This window comes from Siphateles boraxobius, unplaced genomic scaffold (assembly GCF_051911475.1).
Source record: "Siphateles boraxobius isolate OS27281-9 unplaced genomic scaffold, OSU_SipBor_1 5, whole genome shotgun sequence".
Classification (NCBI taxonomy): domain Eukaryota; kingdom Metazoa; phylum Chordata; class Actinopteri; order Cypriniformes; family Leuciscidae; genus Siphateles; species Siphateles boraxobius.
The window spans coordinates 4,090,340-4,111,009 of record NW_027509141.1 but is presented as its reverse complement, the minus strand read 5'-3'; the positions used below and the strand labels follow the sequence as shown (position 1 = coordinate 4,111,009).

At 46.6% G+C, this 20,670-nt stretch overlaps 16 non-coding genes across 16 annotated transcripts; 15 read left to right on the top strand and 1 right to left on the bottom strand.

Moving 5' to 3' along the window:
• Positions 1–1,397: 1,397 nt before the first annotated feature.
• On the top strand, positions 1,398–1,470 carry trnar-acg (transfer RNA arginine (anticodon ACG)). The gene has a single exon. It is a non-coding gene; the product is annotated as a tRNA-Arg (tRNA).
• Positions 1,471–2,550: 1,080 nt separating this feature from the next.
• Positions 2,551–2,623, top strand: trnar-acg (transfer RNA arginine (anticodon ACG)). The gene has a single exon. It is a non-coding gene; the product is annotated as a tRNA-Arg (tRNA).
• A 233-nt stretch (positions 2,624–2,856) lies between these two features.
• trnar-acg (transfer RNA arginine (anticodon ACG)) lies at positions 2,857–2,929 on the top strand. The gene has a single exon. It is a non-coding gene; the product is annotated as a tRNA-Arg (tRNA).
• A 1,075-nt stretch (positions 2,930–4,004) lies between these two features.
• trnar-acg (transfer RNA arginine (anticodon ACG)) lies at positions 4,005–4,077 on the top strand. Its single transcript has one exon. It is a non-coding gene; the product is annotated as a tRNA-Arg (tRNA).
• A 233-nt stretch (positions 4,078–4,310) lies between these two features.
• trnar-acg (transfer RNA arginine (anticodon ACG)) lies at positions 4,311–4,383 on the top strand. The gene has a single exon. It is a non-coding gene; the product is annotated as a tRNA-Arg (tRNA).
• A 1,075-nt stretch (positions 4,384–5,458) lies between these two features.
• Positions 5,459–5,531, top strand: trnar-acg (transfer RNA arginine (anticodon ACG)). The gene has a single exon. It is a non-coding gene; the product is annotated as a tRNA-Arg (tRNA).
• A 612-nt stretch (positions 5,532–6,143) lies between these two features.
• Positions 6,144–6,230, top strand: trnay-gua (transfer RNA tyrosine (anticodon GUA)). Its single transcript is given in 2 exon segments — positions 6,144–6,180; positions 6,195–6,230. It is a non-coding gene; the product is annotated as a tRNA-Tyr (tRNA).
• Positions 6,231–6,400: 170 nt separating this feature from the next.
• Positions 6,401–6,472, bottom strand: trnae-cuc (transfer RNA glutamic acid (anticodon CUC)). Its single transcript has one exon. It is a non-coding gene; the product is annotated as a tRNA-Glu (tRNA).
• A 989-nt stretch (positions 6,473–7,461) lies between these two features.
• Positions 7,462–7,534, top strand: trnar-acg (transfer RNA arginine (anticodon ACG)). The gene has a single exon. It is a non-coding gene; the product is annotated as a tRNA-Arg (tRNA).
• Positions 7,535–13,040: 5,506 nt separating this feature from the next.
• Positions 13,041–13,113, top strand: trnar-acg (transfer RNA arginine (anticodon ACG)). The gene has a single exon. It is a non-coding gene; the product is annotated as a tRNA-Arg (tRNA).
• Positions 13,114–14,507: 1,394 nt separating this feature from the next.
• Positions 14,508–14,580, top strand: trnar-acg (transfer RNA arginine (anticodon ACG)). Its single transcript has one exon. It is a non-coding gene; the product is annotated as a tRNA-Arg (tRNA).
• A 1,080-nt stretch (positions 14,581–15,660) lies between these two features.
• trnar-acg (transfer RNA arginine (anticodon ACG)) lies at positions 15,661–15,733 on the top strand. Its single transcript has one exon. It is a non-coding gene; the product is annotated as a tRNA-Arg (tRNA).
• A 612-nt stretch (positions 15,734–16,345) lies between these two features.
• On the top strand, positions 16,346–16,432 carry trnay-gua (transfer RNA tyrosine (anticodon GUA)). The gene is given in 2 exon segments: positions 16,346–16,382; positions 16,397–16,432. It is a non-coding gene; the product is annotated as a tRNA-Tyr (tRNA).
• A 1,231-nt stretch (positions 16,433–17,663) lies between these two features.
• trnar-acg (transfer RNA arginine (anticodon ACG)) lies at positions 17,664–17,736 on the top strand. Its single transcript has one exon. It is a non-coding gene; the product is annotated as a tRNA-Arg (tRNA).
• Positions 17,737–19,417: 1,681 nt separating this feature from the next.
• Positions 19,418–19,490, top strand: trnar-acg (transfer RNA arginine (anticodon ACG)). Its single transcript has one exon. It is a non-coding gene; the product is annotated as a tRNA-Arg (tRNA).
• Positions 19,491–20,569: 1,079 nt separating this feature from the next.
• On the top strand, positions 20,570–20,642 carry trnaq-uug (transfer RNA glutamine (anticodon UUG)). Its single transcript has one exon. It is a non-coding gene; the product is annotated as a tRNA-Gln (tRNA).
• The last annotated feature ends 28 nt before the right edge of the window (positions 20,643–20,670 follow it).

Here is a 20,670-nt window from a genome sequence, read left to right as displayed (position 1 = left end):
CCTCAAGACCGCCTGTTGGCCTCTACCAGATTTTGCAGCAAGACCACTAATACTTGTATTTTCCTCCAGGAGAGGAGACGTCACTGACCCCTGACCCTGGATCCCAGATCTTCCGCAGACAAACTGTCACAGACTCTGTAGGAATATCCTAACAATACCACAAATTGCCATGAAAACAAAGCAACCGAGATCCCCAACATGTGAGGCCTCCATTTCGAAGGTTTTTATAGCAGTTTTTAGCAGACGTCTCTGACCCTGGATCCCAGTTCTTCTGCTGAGAAACTGTCACAGGCTCTGTAAGAATATCCTAACAACACCACATCTTGCCATGAACACAAAAAATTTAAGATCCCCAACATGTGAGGCCTCCCAAAGGTTTTTATAGCAGTTTTTTGCAGACGTCTCTGACCCTGGATCCCAGTTCTTCCGCTGAGAAACTGTCACAGGCTCAGTAGGAATATCCTAACAACACCACAACTTGCCATGAAAACTAAACCAATGAGATCCCCAACATGTGAGGCCTGCATCGCGAAGTTTTTTATAGCAGTTTTTTGCAGATGTCTCTGGCCCTGGATCCCAGTCCTTCTGCTGAGAAACTGTCACAGGCTCTGTAGGAATATCCTAACAACAAAGAGATCCCCAACATGTGAGGCCTCCATCTCGAAGGTTTTTGTAGCAGGCCCCTCATCTGACCCCTTCCTGATGTTGGCTCCAGGTCTGTTAATAGCATGAGAAAAAGTAGATTTCATGACAGGGCTCTTCCCATTCAAACACCAACAGTTAGGTGGGCCAGTGGCGCAATGGATAACGCGCCGACTAAGAATCAGAAGATTCCAGGTTCGACTCCTGGCGGGCTCGATCAGCCTCTTTTACTACGCTGTCAGCCCTTAGCCGTTTTATTATTTCCTTTTATTATCCCATAGTTTTTGTTATTAATATTACTGGATTGGTTGAGAAATATTAAAAATTGACAGTCCAACAATAGGCTGCTTTGTCAGTAGGATAACGGTTACCATACAATACTATGCGTCTTTTCAAATGCAGTAGATTTCATGACAGGACTCTTCCCAGTCAAACACCAACAGTTAGGTGGGCCAGTGGTCGAATGGATAACGCGTCTGACTACGAATCAGAAGATTCCAGGTTCGACTCCTGGCGGGCTCGATCAGCCTCTTTTACTACGCTGTCAGCCCTTAGCCGTTTTATTATTTCCTTTTATTATCCCATAGTTTTTGTTATTAATATTACTGGATTGGTTGAGAAATATTAAAAATTGACAGTCCAACAATAGGCTGCTTTGTCAGTAGGATAACGGTTACCATACAATACTATGCGTCTTTTCAAATGCAGTAGATTTCATGACAGGGCTCTTCCCAGTCAAACACCAACAGTTAGGTGGGCCAGTGGTCGAATGGATAACGCGTCTGACTACGAATCAGAAGATTCCAGGTTCGACTCCTGGCTGGCTCGATCTGCCTCTTTTACTACGCTGTCAGCCCTTAGCCGTTTTATTATTTCCTTTTATTATCCCATAGTTTTTGTTATTAATATTATTGGATTGGTTGAGAAATATTAAAAATTGACAGTCCGACAATAGGCTGCTTTGTTTCGCTTGAGTTCGTAGTTCGGCATTTTAAAATCAAGGCCTCCGGTGGTGGGCAAAAGCTCATTCCCTGACCGTGAATCGAACCCAGGCCGCGGCGGTGAGAGCGCCGAATCCTAACCACTAGACCACCAGGTAAGGTCTGTTGACGCCTGCCCCTCAAGCCCGTCTGTTGACCTCTACCAGATTTTGCAGCAAGACCACTAATACTTGTATTTTCCTCCAGGAGAGGAGACGTCACTGACCCCTGACCCTGGATCCCAGATCTTCCGCTGACAAACTGTCACAGACTCTGTAGGAATATCCTAATAACACCTCAACTTGCCATGAAAACAAAGCAACCGAGATCCCCAACATGTGAGGCCTGCATCTCGAAGGTTTTTATAGCAGTTTTTTGCAGACGTCTCTGGCCCTGGATCCCAGTTCTTCTGCTGAGAAACTGTCACAGGCTCTGTAGGAATATCCTAACAACACCACAACTTGCCATGAACACAAAAAATTTAAGATCCCCAACATGTGAGGCCTCCATCTCAAAGGTTTTTATAGCAGTTTTTTGCAGACGTCTCTGACCCTGGATCCCAGTTCTTCCGCTGAGAAACTGTCACAGGCTCAGTAGGAATATTCTAACAACACCACAACTTGCCATGAAAACTAAACCAATGAGATCCCCAACATGTGAGGCCTGCATCGCGAAGTTTTTTATAGCAGTTTTTTGCAGATGTCTCTGGCCCTGGATCCCAGTCCTTCTGCTGAGAAACTGTCACAGGCTCTGTAGGAATATCCTAACAACAAAGAGATCCCCAACATGTGAGGCCTCCATCTCGAAGGTTTTTGTAGCAGGCCCCTCATCTGACCCCTTCCTGATGTTGGCTCCAGGTCTGTTAATAGCATGAGAAAAAGTAGATTTCATGACAGGGCTCTTCCCAGTCAAACACAAACAGTTAGGTGGGCCAGTGGCGCACTGGATAACGCGTCTGACTACGAATCAGAAGATTCCAGGTTCGACTCCTGGCTGGCTCGATCTGCCTCTTTTACTACGCTGTCAGCCCTTAGCCGTTTTATTATTTCCTTGTATTATCCCACAGTTTTTGTTATTAATATTATTGGATTGGTTGAGAAATATTAAAAATTGACAGTCCAACAATAGGCTGCTTTGTCAGTAGGATAACGGTTACCATACAATACTATGCGTCTTTTCAAATGCAGTAGATTTCATGACAGGGCTCTTCCCAGTCAAACACCAACAATTAGGTGGGCCAGTGGCGCAATGGATAACGCGTCTGACTACGAATCAGAAGATTCCAGGTTCGACTCCTGGCTGGCTCGATCTTCCTCTTTTACTACGCTGTCAGCCCTTAGCCGTTTTATTATTTCCTTTTATTATCCCATAGTTTTTGTTATTAATATTATTGGATTGGTTGAGAAATATTAAAAATTGACAGTCCAACAATAGGCTCCTTTGTTTCGCTTGAGTTCGTAGTTCGGCATTTTAAAATCAAGGCCTCCGGTGGTGGGCAAAAGCTCATTCCCTGACCGTGAATCGAACCCAGGCCGCGGCGGTGAGAGCGCCGAATCCTAACCACTAGACCACCAGGTAAGGTCTGTTGACGCCTGCCCCTCAAGCCCGTCTGTTGACCTCTACCAGATTTTGCAGCAAGACCACTAATACTTGTATTTTCCTCCAGGAGAGGAGACGTCACTGACCCCTGACCCTGGATCCCAGATCTTCCGCTGACAAACTGTCACAGACTCTGTAGGAATATCCTAATAACACCTCAACTTGCCATGAAAACAAAGCAACCGAGATCCCCAACATATGAGGCCTGCATCTCGAAGGTTTTTATAGCAGTTTTTTGCAGACGTCTCTGGCCCTGGATCCCAGTTCTTCTGCTGAGAAACTGTCACAGGCTCTGTAGGAATATCCTAACAACACCACAGCCATGAACACAACAAATTTAAGATCCCCAACATGTGAGGCCTCCATCTCAAAGGTTTTTATAGCAGTTTTTTGCAGAAATCTCTGACCCTGGATCCCAGTTCTTCCGCTGAGAAACTGTCACAGGCTCAGTAGGAATATCATAACAACACCACAACTTGCCATGAAAACAAAACCAATGAGATCCCCAACATGTGAGGCCTGCATCTCGAAGGTTTTTATAGCAGTTTTTTGCAGATGTCTCGGCCCTGGATCCCAGTTCTTCTGCTGAGAAACTGTCACAGGCTCTGTAGGAATATCCTAACAACAACGAGATCCCCAACATGTGAGGCCTCCATCTCGAAGGTTTTTGTAGCAGGCCCCTCATCTGACCCCTTCCTGATGTTGGCTCCAGGTCTGTTTATAGCATGAGAAAAAGTTGATTTCATTACAGGCCTCTTCGCAGTCAAACACCAACAGTTAGGTGGGCCAGTGGCGCAATGGATAACGCGTCTGACTACGAATCAGAAGATTCCAGGTTCGACTCCTGGCTGGCTCGATCTGTCTCTTTTACTACGCTGTCAGCCCTTAGCCGTTTTATTATTTCCTTGTATTATCCCACAGTTTTTGTTATTAATATTATTGGATTGGTTGAGAAATATTAAAAATTGACAGTCCAACAATAGGCTGCTTTGTCAGTAGGATAACGGTTACCATACAATACTATGCGTCTTTTCAAATGCAGTAGATTTCATGACAGGGCTCTTCCCAGTCAAACACCAACAATTAGGTGGGCCAGTGGCGCAATGGATAATGCGTCTGACTACGAATCAGAAGATTCCAGGTTCGACTCCTGGCTGGCTCGATCTTCCTCTTTTACTACGCTGTCAGCCCTTAGCCGTTTTATTATTTCCTTTTATTATCCCATAGTTTTTGTTATTAATATTATTGGATTGGTTGAGAAATATTAAAAATTGACAGTCCAACAATAGGCTCCTTTGTTTCGCTTGAGTTCGTAGTTCGGCATTTTAAAATCAAGGCCTCCGGTGGTGGGCAAAAGCTCATTCCCTGACCGTGAATCGAACCCAGGCCGCGGCGGTGAGAGCGCCGAATCCTAACCACTAGACCACCAGGTAAGGTCTGTTGACGCCTGCCCCTCAAGCCCGTCTGTTGACCTCTACCAGATTTTGCAGCAAGACCACTAATACTTGTATTTTCCTCCAGGAGAGGAGACGTCACTGACCCCTGACCCTGGATCCCAGATCTTCCGCTGACAAACTGTCACAGACTCTGTAGGAATATCCTAATAACACCTCAACTTGCCATGAAAACAAAGCAACCGAGATCCCCAACATATGAGGCCTGCATCTCGAAGGTTTTTATAGCAGTTTTTTGCAGACGTCTCTGGCCCTGGATCCCAGTTCTTCTGCTGAGAAACTGTCACAGGCTCTGTAGGAATATCCTAACAACACCACAGCCATGAACACAACAAATTTAAGATCCCCAACATGTGAGGCCTCCATCTCAAAGGTTTTTATAGCAGTTTTTTGCAGAAATCTCTGACCCTGGATCCCAGTTCTTCCGCTGAGAAACTGTCACAGGCTCAGTAGGAATATCATAACAACACCACAACTTGCCATGAAAACAAAACCAATGAGATCCCCAACATGTGAGGCCTGCATCTCGAAGGTTTTTATAGCAGTTTTTTGCAGATGTCTCGGCCCTGGATCCCAGTTCTTCTGCTGAGAAACTGTCACAGGCTCTGTAGGAATATCCTAACAACAACGAGATCCCCAACATGTGAGGCCTCCATCTCGAAGGTTTTTGTAGCAGGCCCCTCATCTGACCCCTTCCTGATGTTGGCTCCAGGTCTGTTTATAGCATGAGAAAAAGTTGATTTCATTACAGGCCTCTTCGCAGTCAAACACCAACAGTTAGGTGGGCCAGTGGCGCAATGGATAACGCGTCTGACTACGAATCAGAAGATTCCAGGTTCGACTCCTGGCTGGCTCGATCTGCCTCTTTTACTACGCTGTCAGCCCTTAGCCGTTTTATTATTTCCTTTTATTATCCCATAGTTTTTGTTATTAATATTATTGGATTGGTTGAGAAATATTAAAAATTGACAGTCCAACAATAGGCTGCTTTTTCAGTAGGATAACGGTTACCATACAATACTATGCATCTTTTCAAATGCATTGCATGAGTACTGTCACAAGGACTTGCTTTACGACCAGTTTACAGTGTCTATTATGCCATCGCAGGAATCGGAGGAAACTGAACCCCCTTGGCGAGGCAAATGAGAGCTCCCTCTGTTGAGCCTGATGAAATTGAATTCAGTAAACATTCCCTTCGGATCATTCGCATGTTCTTAAAGGGGGCGGTCACACACTAAAAGCAAAAGGGCCTGCTCCAGGTGGAAAGAAGATCCCATATGATCTAGCGGTCAGGATTCCTGGTTTTCACCCAGGCGGCCGGGGTTCGACTCCCGGTATGAGAAGATTGGGTTGCCTTTGCATCACTTAATCGAAACAAACAGCACGTCTGTCTGTGCCAGTAGCAGTTTTAGCCAGTGGCAGAGCTTCAGCAACGTGATATGTTGAGGTTCTGTCCTGAATCAGTGTGCCTTCGATAGCTCAGCTGGTAGAGTGGAGGACTGTAGGTGGCAAGTTGGCAATCCTCAGGTCGCTGGTTCGACTCCGGCTCGAAGGAGGTCTTTTCACACATAAACATTTCCGTGGCCGTGCTTCTCGACGAGGGCTTCAGCGCTTGAGTTCATAGTTCGGCTTTTTAAATTCACGTCTTCCGGTGGTGGGCAAAAGCGCTTGAGTTCATAGTTCGGCATTTTAAATTCACGTCCTCCGGTGGTGGGCAAAAGCTCATTCCCTGACCGGGAATCGAACCCATGCCACGGCGGTGAGAGCGCCAAATCCTAACCACTAGACCACCAGGGAAGGTCTGTTGACTCCTGCCCCTCAAGCCCGGCTGTTGGCCTCTACCAGATTTTGCAGCAAGACCACTAATACTTGTATTTTCCTCCAGGAGAGGAGACGTCACTGACCCCTGACCCTGGATCCCAGATCTTCCGCTGACAAACTGTCACAGACTCTGTAGGAATATCCTGACAACACCACAACTTGCCATGAAAACAAAGCAACCGAGATCCCCAACATGTGAGGCCTCCATCTCGAAGGTTTTTATAGCAGTTTTTTGCAGACGTCTCTTAACCTGGATCCCAGTTCTTCCACTGAGAAACTGGCACAGACTCTGTAGGAATATCCTAACAACACCACAACTTGCCATGAACACAAAAAAATTAAGATCCCCAACATGTGAGTTCTCCATCTCGAAGGTTTTTATAGCAGTTTTTTGCAGACGTCTCTGACCCTGGATCCCAGTTCTTCCTCTGAGAAACTGTCACAGACTCTGTAGGAATATCCTAACAACACCACAACTTGCCATGAACACAAAAAATGTAAGATCCCCAACATGTGAGGCCTCCATCTCGAAGGTTTTATAGCATTTTTTTGCAGACGTTTCTGACCCTGGATCCCAGTTCTTCCGCTGATAAACTGTCACAGGCTCAGTAGGCATATCCTAACAACACCACAACTTGCCATGAAAACAAAACCAATGAGATCCCCAACATGTGAGGCCTGCATCTCGAAGGTTTTTATATCAGTTTTTTGCAGACGTCTCTGGCCCTGGATCCCAGTTCTTCTGCTGAGAAACTATCACAGGCTCTATAGGAATATCCTAACAACACCACAACTTAACATGAAAAAAACGAGATCCCCAACATGTGAGGCCTCCATCTCGAAGGTTTTTGTAGCAGGCCCCTCATCTGACCCCTTCCTGATGTTGGCTCCAGGTCTGTTAATAGCGTGAGAAAAAGTAGATTTCATGACACAGCTCTGCAAAGGTCAAATACCAACAGTTAGGTGGGCCAGTGGCGCAATGGATAACGCGTCTGACTACGAATCAGAAGATTCCAGGTTCGACTCCTGGCTGGCTCGATCTGCCTCTTTTACTACGCTGTCAGCCTTTGGCCGTTTTATTATTTCCTTTTATTATCCCATAGTTCTTGTTATTAATATTATTGGATTGGTTGAGAAATATTAAAAATTGACAGTCCAACAATAGGCTGCTTTGTCAGTAGGATAACGGTTACCATACAATACTATGCGTCTTTTCAAATGCATTGCATGAGTACTGTCACAAGCACCTTGCTTTACGACCAGTTTATAGTGTCTATTATGCCATCGCAGGAATCGGAGGAAACTGAATCCCCTTGGCGAGGCAAATGAGAGCTCCCTCTGTTGAGCCTGATGAAATTGAATTCAGTAAACATTCCCTTCGGATCATTCCCATGTTCTTAAAGGGGGCGGTCACACACTAAAAGCAAAAGGGCCTGCTCCAGGTGGAAAGAAGATCCCATATGGTCTAGCGGTCAGGATTCCTGGTTTTCACCCAGGCGGCTGGGGGTCGACTCCCGGTATGAGAAGATTGGGTTGCCTTTGCATCACTTAATCGAAACAACCAGCATGTATGTCTGTGTAACCAGTGGCAGAGCTTCAGCAACCTGATATGTTGAGGTTCAGTCACCAATCAGTGTCCCTTCGATAGCTCAGCTGGTAGAGCAGAGGACTGTAGGTAGCACGTTGGCAATCCTTAGCTCGCTGGTTCGACTGCGGCTCGAAGGAGGTCTTCTTCACACATATACTTTTCCTTGGCCGTGCTTCTCGACGAGGGCGTCAGCGGTTGAGTTCGTAGTTCGGCATTTTAAAATCAAGGCCTCCGGTGGTGGGCAAAAGCTCATTCCCTGACCGTGAATCGAACCCAGGCCGCGGCGGTGAGAGCGCCGAATCCTAACCACTAGACTACCAGGTAAGGTCTGTTGACGCCTGCCCCTCAAGCCCGTCTGTTGACCTCTACCAGATTTTGCAGCAAGACCACTAATACTTGTATTTTCCTCCAGGAGAGGAGACGTCACTGACCCCTGACCCTGGATCCCAGATCTTCCGCTGACAAACTGTCACAGACTCTGTAGGAATATCCTAATAACACCTCAACTTGCCATGAAAACAAAGCAACCGAGATCCCCAACATGTGAGGCCTCCATCTCGAAGGTTTTTATAGCAGTTTTTTGCAGACGTCTCTTAACCTGGATCCCAGTTCTTCCACTGAGAAACTGTCACAGACTCTGTAGGAATATCCTAACAACACCACACCTTGCCATGAACACAAAAAATGTAAGATCCCCAACATGTGAGGCCTCCATCTCGAAGGTTTTTATAGCAGTTTTTTGCAGACGTCTCTGACCCTGGATCCCAGTTCTTCCGCTGAGAAACTGTCACAGGCTCAGTAGGAATATCCTAACAACCCCACAACTTGCCATGAAAACAAAACCAATGAGATCCCCAACACGTGAGGCCTGCATCTCGAAGGTTTTTGTAGCAGGCCCCTCATCTGACCCCTTCCTGATGTTGGCTCTAGGCCTGTTAATAGCATGAGAAAAAGTAGATTTCTGTAGGAATATCCTAACAACAACGAGATCCCCAACATGTGAGGCCTCCATCTCGAAGGTTTTTGTAGCAGGCCCCTCATCTGACCCCTTCCTGATGTTGGCTCTAGGCCTGTTAATAGCATGAGAAAAAGTAGATTTCTGTAGGAATATCCTAACAACAACGAGATCCCCAACATGTGAGGCCTGCATCTCGAAGGTTTTTATATCAGTTTTTTGCAGACGTCTCTAGCCCTGGATCCCAGTTTTCTGCTGAGAAACTGTCACAGGCTCTGTAGGAATATCCTAACAACAACGAGATCCCCAACATGTGAGGCCTCCATCTTGAAGGTTTTTGTAGCAGGCCCCTCACCTGACCCCTTCCTGATGTTGGCTCCAGGTCTGTTAATAGCATGAGAAAAAGTAGATTTCTGTAGGAATATCCTAACAACAACGAGATCCCCAACATGTGAGGCCTCCATCTCGAAGGTTTTTGTAGCAGGCCCCACATCTGACCCCTTCCTGATGTTGGCTCCAGGTCTGTTAATACTATGAGAAAAAGTAGATGTCATGACAGGCCTCTGCCCAGTCGAACACCAACAGTTAGGTGGGCCAGTGGCGCAATGGATAATGCGTCTGACTACGGATCAGGAGATTCTAGGTTCGACTCCTGGCTGGCTCCTTCTGCCTCTTTTACTACGCTGTCAGCCCTTAGCCGTTTTATTATTTCCTTTTATTATCCCATAGTTATTTTTATTAATATTATTGGATTGGTTGAGAAATATTAAAAATTGACAGTCCAACAATAGGCTGCTTTGTCAGTAGGATAACGGTTACCATACAATACTATGCGTCTTTTCAAATGCATTGCATGAGTACTGTCACAAGGACCTTGCTTTATGACCAGTTTACAGTGTCTATTATGCCATCGCAGGAATCGGAGGAAACTGAACCCCCTTGGCGAGGCAAATGAGAGCTCCCTCTGTTGAGCCTGATGAAATTGAATTCAGTAAACATTCCCTTCGGATCATTCCCATGTTCTTAAAGGGGGCGGTCACACACTAAAATCAAAAGGGCCTGCTCCAGGTGGAAAGAAGATCCCATATGATCTAGCGGTCAGGATTCCTGGTTTTCACCCAGGCGGCCGGGGTTCGACTCCCGGTATGAGAAGATTGGGTTGCCTTTGCATCACTTAATCGAAACAAACAGCACGTCTGTCTGTGCCAGTAGCAGTTTTAGCCAGTGGCAGAGCTTCAGCAACCTGATATGTTGAGGTTCTGTCCAGAATCAGTGTGCCTTCGATAGCTCAGCTGGTAGAGCGGAGGACTGTAGGTGGCAAGTTGGCAATCCTTAGGTCGCTGGCTCGAAGGAGGTCTTTTTCACACATAAACATTTCTGTGGCCGTGCTTCTCGACGAGGGCTTCAGCGCTTGAGTTCATAGTTCGGCTTTTTAAATTCACGTCTTCCGGTGGTGGGCAAAAGCGCTTGAGTTCATAGTTCGGCATTTTAAATTCACGTCCTCCGGTGGTGGGCAAAAGCTCATTCCCTGACCGGGAATCGAACACGGGCCACGGCGGTGAGAGCGTCAAATACTAACCACTAGACCACCAGGGAGGGTCTGTTGACCCCTGCCCCTCAAGCCCAACTGTTGGCCTCTACCAGATTTTGCAGCAAGACCACTAATACTTGTATTTTCCTCCAGGAGAGGAGACGTCACTGACCCCTGACCCTGGATCCCAGATCTTCCGCAGACAAACTGTCACAGACTCTGTAGGAATATCCTAACAATACCACAACTTGCCATGAAAACAAAAAATGTAAGATCCCCAACATGTGAGGCCTCCATCTCAAAGGTTTTTATAGCAGTTTTTTGCAGACGTCTCTGACCCTGGATCCCAGTTCTTCCGCTGAGAAACTGTCACAGGCTCAGTAGGAATATCCTAACAACACCACAACTTGCCATGAAAACAAAACCAATGAGATCCCCAACATGTGAGGCCTGCATCTCGAAGGTTTTTATAGCAGTTTTTTTGCAGATTTCTCTGGCCCTGGATCCCAGTTCTTCTGCTGAGAAACTGTCACAGGCTCTGTAGGAATATCCTAACAACAACGAGATCCCCAACATGTGAGGCCTCCATCTCGAAGGTTTTTGTAGCAGGCCCCTCATCTGACCCCTTCCTGATGTTGGCTCCAGGTTTGTTAATAGCATGAGAAAAAGTAGATTTCATGACAGGCCTCTTCGCAGTCAAACACCAACAGTTAGCTGGGCCAGTGTCTCAATGGATAACGCGTCTGACTACGAATCAGAAGATTCCAGGTTCGACTCCTGGCTGGCTCGATCTGCCTCTTTTACTACGCTGTCAGCCTTTAGCCATTTTATTATTTCCTTTTATTATCCCATAGTTTTTGTTATTAATATTATTGGATTGGTTGAGAAATATTAAAAATTGACAGTCCAACAATAGGCTGCTTTGTCAGTAGGATAACGGTTACCATACAATACTATGCGTCTTTTCAAATGCATTGCATGAGTACTGTCACAAGCACCTTGCTTTACAACCAGTTTATAGTGTCTATTATGCCATCGCAGGAATCGGAGGAAACTGAATCCCCTTGGCGAGGCAAATGAGAGCTCCCTCTGTTGAGCCTGATGAAATTGAATTCAGTAAACATTCCCTTCGGATCATTCCCATGTTCTTAAAGGGGGCGGTCACACACTAAAAGCAAAAGGGCCTGCTCCAGGTGGAAAGAAGATCCCATATGGTCTAGCGGTCAGGATTCCTGGTTTTCACCCAGGCGGCTGGGGGTCGACTCCCGGTATGAGAAGATTGGGTTGCCTTTGCATCACTTAATCGAAACAACCAGCATGTATGTCTGTGTAACCAGTGGCAGAGCTTCAGCAACCTGATATGTTGAGGTTCAGTCACCAATCAGTGTCCCTTCGATAGCTCAGCTGGTAGAGCAGAGGACTGTAGGTAGCACGTTGGCAATCCTTAGCTCGCTGGTTCGACTGTGGCTCGAAGGAGGTCTTCTTCACACATAAACATTTCCTTGGCCGTGCTTCTCGACGAGGGCGTCAGCGGTTGAGTTCGTAGTTCGGCATTTTAAAATCACGTCCTCCGGTGGTGGGCAAAAGCTCATTCCCTGACCGGGAATATCGAACCCAGGCCGCGGTGGTGAGAGCGCCAAATACTAACCACTAGACCACCAGGGAAGGTCTGTTGATGCCTGTCCCTCAAGACCACCTGTTGGCCTCTACCAGATTTTGCAGCAAGACCACTAATACTTGTATTTTCCTCCAGGAGAGGAGACGTCACTGACCCCTGACCCTGGATCCCAGATCTTCCGCAGACAAACTGTCACAGACTCTGTAGGAATATCCTAACAATACCACAAATTGCCATGAAAACAAAGCAACCGAGATCCCCAACATGTGAGGCCTCCATCTGGAAGGTTTTTATAGCAGTTTTTTGCAGACGTCTCTGACCCTGGATCCCAGTTCTTCTGCTGAGAAACTGTCACAGGCTCTGTAAGAATATCCTAACAACACCACAACTTGCCATGAACACAAAAAATTTAAGATCCCCAACATGTGAGGCCTCCCAAAGGTTTTTATAGCAGTTTTTTGCAGACGTCTCTGACCCTGGATCCCAGTTCTTCCGCTGAGAAACTGTCACAGGCTCAGTAGGAATATCCTAACAACACCACAACTTGCCATGAAAACTAAACCAATGAGATCCCCAACATGTGAGGCCTGCATCGCGAAGTTTTTTATAGCAGTTTTTTGCAGATGTCTCTGGCCCTGGATCCCAGTCCTTCTGCTGAGAAACTGTCACAGGCTCTGTAGGAATATCCTAACAACAAAGAGATCCCCAACATGTGAGGCCTCCATCTCGAAGGTTTTTGTAGCAGGCCCCTCATCTGACCCCTTCCTGATGTTGGCTCCAGGTCTGTTAATAGCATGAGAAAAAGTAGATTTCATGACAGGGCTCTTCCCAGTCAAACACAAACAGTTAGGTGGGCCAGTGGCGCAATGGATAACGCGTCTGACTACGAATCAGAAGATTCCAGGTTCGACTCCTGGCTGGCTCGATCTGCCTCTTTTACTACGCTGTCAGCCCTTAGCCGTTTTATTATTTCCTTTTATTATCCCATAGTTTTTGTTATTAATATTATTGGATTGGTTGAGAGATATTAAAAATTGACAGTCCAACAATAGGCTCCTTTGTTTCGCTTGAGTTCGTAGTTCGGCATTTTAAAATCAAGGCCTCCGGTGGTGGGCAAAAGCTCATTCCCTGACCGTGATTCGAACCCAGGCCGCGGCGGTGAGAGCGCCGAATCCTAACCACTAGACCACCAGGTAAGGTCTGTTGACGCCTGCCCCTCAAGCCCGTCTGTTGACCTCTACCAGATTTTGCAGCAAGACCACTAATACTTGTATTTTCCTCCAGGAGAGGAGACGTCACTGACCCCTGACCCTGGATCCCAGATCTTCCGCTGACAAACTGTCACAGACTCTGTAGGAATATCCTAATAACACCTCAACTTGCCATGAAAACAAAGCAACCGAGATCCCCAACATATGAGGCCTGCATCTCGAAGGTTTTTATAGCAGTTTTTTGCAGACGTCTCTGGCCCTGGATCCCAGTTCTTCTGCTGAGAAACTGTCACAGGCTCTGTAGGAATATCCTAACAACACCACAACTTGCCATGAACACAAAAAATTTAAGATCCCCAACATGTGAGGCCTCCATCTCAAAGGTTTTTATAGCAGTTTTTTGCAGACATCTCTGACCCTGGATCCCAGTTCTTCCGCTGAGAAACTGTCACAGGCTCAGTAGGAATATCCTAACAACACCACAACTTGCCATGAAAACAAAACCAATGAGATCCCCAACATGTGAGGCCTGCATCTGGAAGGTTTTTATAGCAGTTTTTTGCAGACGTCTCTGACCCTGGATCCCAGTTCTTCTGCTGAGAAACTGTCACAGGCTCTGTAAGAATATCCTAACAACACCACAACTTGCCATGAACACAAAAAATTTAAGATCCCCAACATGTGAGGCCTCCCAAAGGTTTTTATAGCAGTTTTTTGCAGACGTCTCTGACCCTGGATCCCAGTTCTTCCGCTGAGAAACTGTCACAGGCTCAGTAGGAATATCCTAACAACACCACAACTTGCCATGAAAACTAAACCAATGAGATCCCCAACATGTGAGGCCTGCATCGCGAAGTTTTTTATAGCAGTTTTTTGCAGATGTCTCTGGCCCTGGATCCCAGTCCTTCTGCTGAGAAACTGTCACAGGCTCTGTAGGAATATCCTAACAACAAAGAGATCCCCAACATGTGAGGCCTCCATCTCGAAGGTTTTTGTAGCAGGCCCCTCATCTGACCCCTTCCTGATGTTGGCTCCAGGTCTGTTAATAGCATGAGAAAAAGTAGATTTCATGACAGGGCTCTTCCCAGTCAAACACAAACAGTTAGGTGGGCCAGTGGCGCAATGGATAACGCGTCTGACTACGAATCAGAAGATTCCATGTTCGACTCCTGGCTGGCTCGATCTGCCTCTTTTACTACGCTGTCAGCCCTTAGCCGTTTTATTATTTCCTTTTATTATCCCATAGTTTTTGTTATTAATATTATTGGATTGGTTGAGAGATATTAAAAATTGACAGTCCAACAATAGGCTCCTTTGTTTCGCTTGAGTTCGTAGTTCGGCATTTTAAAATCAAGGCCTCCGGTGGTGGGCAAAAGCTCATTCCCTGACCGTGAATCGAACCCAGGCCGCGGCGGTGAGAGCGCCGAATCCTAACCACTAGACCACCAGGTAAGGTCTGTTGACGCCTGCCCCTCAAGCCCGTCTGTTGACCTCTACCAGATTTTGCAGCAAGACCACTAATACTTGTATTTTCCTCCAGGAGAGGAGACGTCACTGACCCCTGACCCTGGATCCCAGATCTTCCGCTGACAAACTGTAACAGACTCTGTAGGAATATCCTAATAACACCTCAACTTGCCATGAAAACAAAGCAACCGAGATCCCCAACATATGAGGCCTGCATCTCGAAGGTTTTTATAGCAGTTTTTTGCAGACGTCTCTGGCCCTGGATCCCAGTTCTTCTGCTGAGAAACTGTCACAGGCTCTGTAGGAATATCCTAACAACACCACAACTTGCCATGAACACAAAAAATTTAAGATCCCCAACATGTGAGGCCTCCATCTCAAAGGTTTTTATAGCAGTTTTTTGCAGACATCTCTGACCCTGGATCCCAGTTCTTCCGCTGAGAAACTGTCACAGGCTCAGTAGGAATATCCTAACAACACCACAACTTGCCATGAAAACAAAACCAATGAGATCCCCAACATGTGAGGCCTGCATCTCGAAGGTTTTTATAGCAGTTTTTTGCAGATGTCTCTGGCCCTGGATCCCAGTTCTTCTGCTGAGAAACTGTCACAGGCTCTGTAGGAATATCCTAACAACAACGAGATCCCCAACATGTGAGGCCTCCATCTCGAAGGTTTTTGTAGCAGGCCCCTCATCTGACCCCTTCCTGATGTTGGCTCCAGGTCTGTTTATAGCATGAGAAAAAGTAGATTTCATGACAGGCCTCTTCGCAGTCAAACACCAACAGGTAGGTGGGCCAGTGGCGCAATGGATAACGCGTCTGACTACGGATCAGAAGATTCCAGGTTCGACTCCTGGCTGGCTCGATCTGCCTCTTTTACTACGCTGTCAGCCCTTAGCCATTTTATTATTTCCTTTTATTATCCCATAGTTTTTGTTATTAATATTATTGGATTGGTTGAGAAATATTAAAAATTGACAGTCCAACAATAGGCTGCTTTTTCAGTAGGATAACGGTTACCATACAATACTATGCGTCTTTTCAAATGCATTGCATGAGTACTGTCACAAGGACTTGTTTTACGACCAGTTTACAGTGTCTATTATGCCATCGCAGGAATCGGAGGAAACTGAACCCCCTTGGCGAGGCAAATGAGAGCTCTCTCTGTTGAGCCTGATGAAATTGAATTCAGTAAACATTCCCTTCGGATCATTCGCATGTTCTTAAAGGGGGCGGTCACACACTAAAAGCAAAAGGGCCTGCTCCAGGTGGAAAGAAGATCCCATATGATCTAGCGGTCAGGATTCCTGGTTTTCACCCAGGCGGCCGGGGTTCGACTCCCGGTATGAGAAGATTGGGTTGCCTTTGCATCACTTAATCGAAACAAACAGCACGTCTGTCTGTGCCAGTAGCAGTTTTAGTCAGTGGCAGAGCTTCAGCAAGCTGATATGTTGAGGTTCTGTCCCCAATCAGTGTGCCTTCGATAGCTCAGCTGGTAGAGCGGAGGACTGTAGGTGGCAAGTTGGCAATCCTTAGGTCGCTGGTTCGACTCCGGCTCGAAGGAGGTCTTTTTCACACATAAACATTTCCGTGGCCGTGCTTCTCGACGAGGGCTTCAGCGCTTGAGTTCATAGTTCGGCTTTTTAAATTCACGTCTTCCGGTGGTGGGCAAAAGCGCTTGAGTTCATAGTTCGGCATTTTAAAATCACGTCCTCCGGTGGTGGGCAAAAGCTCATTCCCTGACCGGGAATCGAACCCAGAACACGGCTGTGAGAGCGCCAAATCCTAACCACTAGACCACCAGGGAAGGTCTGTTGACTCCTGCCCCTCAAGCCCGGCTGTTGGCCTCTACCAGATTTTGCAGCAAGACCACTAATACTTGTATTTTCCTCCAGGAGAGGAGACGTCACTGACCCCTGACCCTGGATCCCAGATCTTCCGCTGACAAACTGTCACAGACTCTGTAGGAATATCCTGACAACACCACAACTTGCCATGAAAACAAAGCAACCGAGATCCCCAACATGTGAGGCCTCCATCTCGAAGGTTTTTATAGCAGTTTTTTGCAGACGTCTCTTAACCTGGATCCCAGTTCTTCCACTGAGAAACTGGCACAGACTCTGTAGGAATATCCTAACAACACCACAACTTGCCATGAACACAAAAAAATTAAGATCCCCAACATGTGAGTTCTCCATCTCGAAGGTTTTTATAGCAGTTTTTTGCAGACGTCTCTGACCCTGGATCCCAGTTCTTCCTCTGAGAAACTGTCACAGACTCTGTAGGAATATCCTAACAACACCACAACTTGCCATGAACACAAAAAATGTAAGATCCCCAACATGTGAGGCCTCCATCTCGAAGGTTTTATAGCAGTTTTTTGCAGACGTTTCTGACCCTGGATCCCAGTTCTTCCGCTGATAAACTGTCACAGGCTCAGTAGGCATATCCTAACAACACCACAACTTGCCATGAAAACAAAACCAATGAGATCCCCAACATGTGAGGCCTGCATCTCGAAGGTTTTTATATCAGTTTTTTGCAGACGTCTCTGGCCCTGGATCCCAGTTCTTCTGCTGAGAAACTGTCACAGGCTCTGTAGGAATATCCTAACAACACCACAACTTAACATGAAAAAAACGAGATCCCCAACATGTGAGGCCTCCATCTCGAAGGTTTTTGTAGCAGGCCCCTCATCTGACCCCTTCCTGATGTTGGCTCCAGGTCTGTTAATAGCGTGAGAAAAAGTAGATTTCATGACAGGGCTCTGCCCAGTCAAATACCAACAGTTAGGTGGGCCAGTGGCGCAATGGATAACGCGTCTGACTACGGATCAGAAGATTCCAGGTTCGACTCCTGGCTGGCTCAATCTGCCTCTTTTACTACGCTGTCAGCCCTTAGCCGTTTTATTATTTCCTTTTATTATCCCATAGTTCTTGTTATTAATATTATTGGATTGGTTGAGAAATATTAAAAATTGACAGTCCAACAATAGGCTGCTTTGTCAGTAGGATAACGGTTACCATACAATACTATGCGTCTTTTCAAATGCATTGCATGAGTACTGTCACAAGCACCTTGCTTTACGACCAGTTTATAGTGTCTATTATGCCATCGCAGGAATCGGAGGAAACTGAATCCCCTTGGCGAGGCAAATGAGAGCTCCCTCTGTTGAGCCTGATGAAATTGAATTCAGTAAACATTCCCTTCGGATCATTCCCATGTTCTTAAAGGGGGCGGTCACACACTAAAAGCAAAAGGGCCTGCTCCGGGTGGAAAGAAGATCCCATATGGTCTAGCGGTCAGGATTCCTGGTTTTCACCCAGGCGGCTGGGGGTCGACTCCCGGTATGAGAAGATTGCGTTGCCTTTGCATCACTTAATCGAAACAACCAGCATGTATGTCTGTGTAACCAGTGGCAGAGCTTCAGCAACCTGATATGTTGAGGTTCATTCACCAATCAGTGTCCCTTCGATAGCTCAGCTGGTAGAGCAGAGGACTGTAGGTAGCACGTTGGCAATCCTTAGCTCGCTGGTTCGACTGCGGCTCGAAGGAGGTCTTCTTCACACATAAACATTTCCTTGGCCGTGCTTCTCGACGAGGGCGTCAGCGCTTGAGTTCGTAGTTTGGCATTTTAAAATCACGTCCTCCGGTGGTGGGCAAAAGCTCATTCCCTGACCAGGAATATCGAACCCAGGCCGCGGTGGTGAGAGCGCCAAATACTAACCACTAGACCACCAGGGAAGGTCTGTTGATGCCTGTCCCTCAAGACCACCTGTTGGCCTCTACCAGATTTTGCAGCAAGACCACTAATACTTGTATTTTCCTCCAGGAGAGGAGACGTCACTGACCCCTGACCCTGGATCCCAGATCTTCCGCAGACAAACTGTCACAGACTCTGTAGGAATATCCTAACAATACCACAAATTGCCATGAAAACAAAGCAACCGAGATCCCCAACATGTGAGGCCTCCATCTGGAAGGTTTTTATAGCAGTTTTTTGCAGACGTCTCTGACCCTGGATCCCAGTTCTTCTGCTGAGAAACTGTCACAGGCTCTGTAAGAATATCCTAACAACACCACAACTTGCCATGAACACAAAAAATTTAAGATCCCCAACATGTGAGGCCTCCCAAAGGTTTTTATAGCAGTTTTTTGCAGACGTCTCTGACCCTGGATCCCAGTTCTTCCGCTGAGAAACTGTCACAGGCTCAGTAGGAATATCCTAACAACACCACAACTTGCCATGAAAACTAAACCAATGAGATCCCCAACATGTGAGGCCTGCATCGCGAAGTTTTTTATAGCAGTTTTTTGCAGATGTCTCTGGCCCTGGATCCCAGTCCTTCTGCTGAGAAACTGTCACAGGCTCTGTAGGAATATCCTAACAACAAAGAGATCCCCAACATGTGAGGCCTCCATCTCGAAGGTTTTTGTAGCAGGCCCCTCATCTGACCCCTTCCTGATGTTGGCTCCAGGTCTGTTAATAGCATGAGAAAAAGTAGATTTCATGACAGGGCTCTTCCCAGTCAAACACCAACAGTTAGGTGGGCCAGTGGCGCAATGGATAACGCGTCTGACTACGAATCAGAAGATTCCAGGTTCGACTCCTGGCTGGCTCGATCTGCCTCTTTTACTACGCTGTCAGCCCTTAGCCGTTTTATTATTTCCTTTTATTATCCCATAGTTTTTGTTATTAATATTATTGGATTGGTTGAGAGATATTAAAAATTGACAGTCCAACAATAGGCTCCTTTGTTTCGCTTGAGTTCGTAGTTCGGCATTTTAAAATCTAGGCCTCCGGTGGTGGGCAAAAGCTCATTCCCTGACCGTGAATCGAACCCAGGCCGCGGCGGTGAGAGCGCCGAATCCTAACCACTAGACCACCAGGTAAGGTCTGTTGACGCCTGCCCCTCAAGCCCGTCTGTTGACCTCTACCAGATGTTGCAGCAAGACCACTAATACTTGTATTTTCTTCCAGGAGAGGAGAAGTCACTGACCCCTGACCCTGGATCCCAGATCTTCCGCTGACAAACTGTAACAGACTCTGTAGGAATATCCTAATAACACCTCAACTTGCCATGAAAACAAAGCAACCGAGATCCCCAACATATGAGGCCTGCATCTCGAAGGTTTTTATAGCAGTTTTTTGCAGACGTCTCTGGCCCTGGATCCCAGTTCTTCTGCTGAGAAACTGTCACAGGCTCTGTAGGAATATCCTAACAACACCACAACTTGCCATGAACACAAAAAATTTAAGATCCCCAACATGTGAGGCCTCCATCTCAAAGGTTTTTATAGCAGTTTTTTGCAGACATCTCTGACCCTGGATCCCAGTTCTTCCGCTGAGAAACTGTCACAGGCTCAGTAGGAATATCCTAACAACACCACAACTTGCGATGAAAACAAAACCAATGAGATCCCCAACATGTGAGGCCTGCATCTCGAAGGTTTTTATAGCAGTTTTTTGCAGATGTCTCTGGCCCTGGATCCCAGTTCTTCTGCTGAGAAACTGTCACAGGCTCTGTAGGAATATCCTAACAACAACGAGATCCCCAACATGTGAGGCCTCCATCTCGAAGGTTTTTGTAGCAGGCCCCTCATCTGACCCTTCCTGATGTTGGCTCCAGGTCTGTTTATAGCATGAGAAAAAGTAGATTTCATGACAGGCCTCTTCGCAGTCAAACACCAACAGGTAGGTGGGCCAGTGGCGCAATGGATAACGCGTCTGACTTTGGATCAGAAGATTTCAGGTTCGACTCCTGGCTGGCTCGATCTGCCTCTTTTACTACGCTGTCAGCC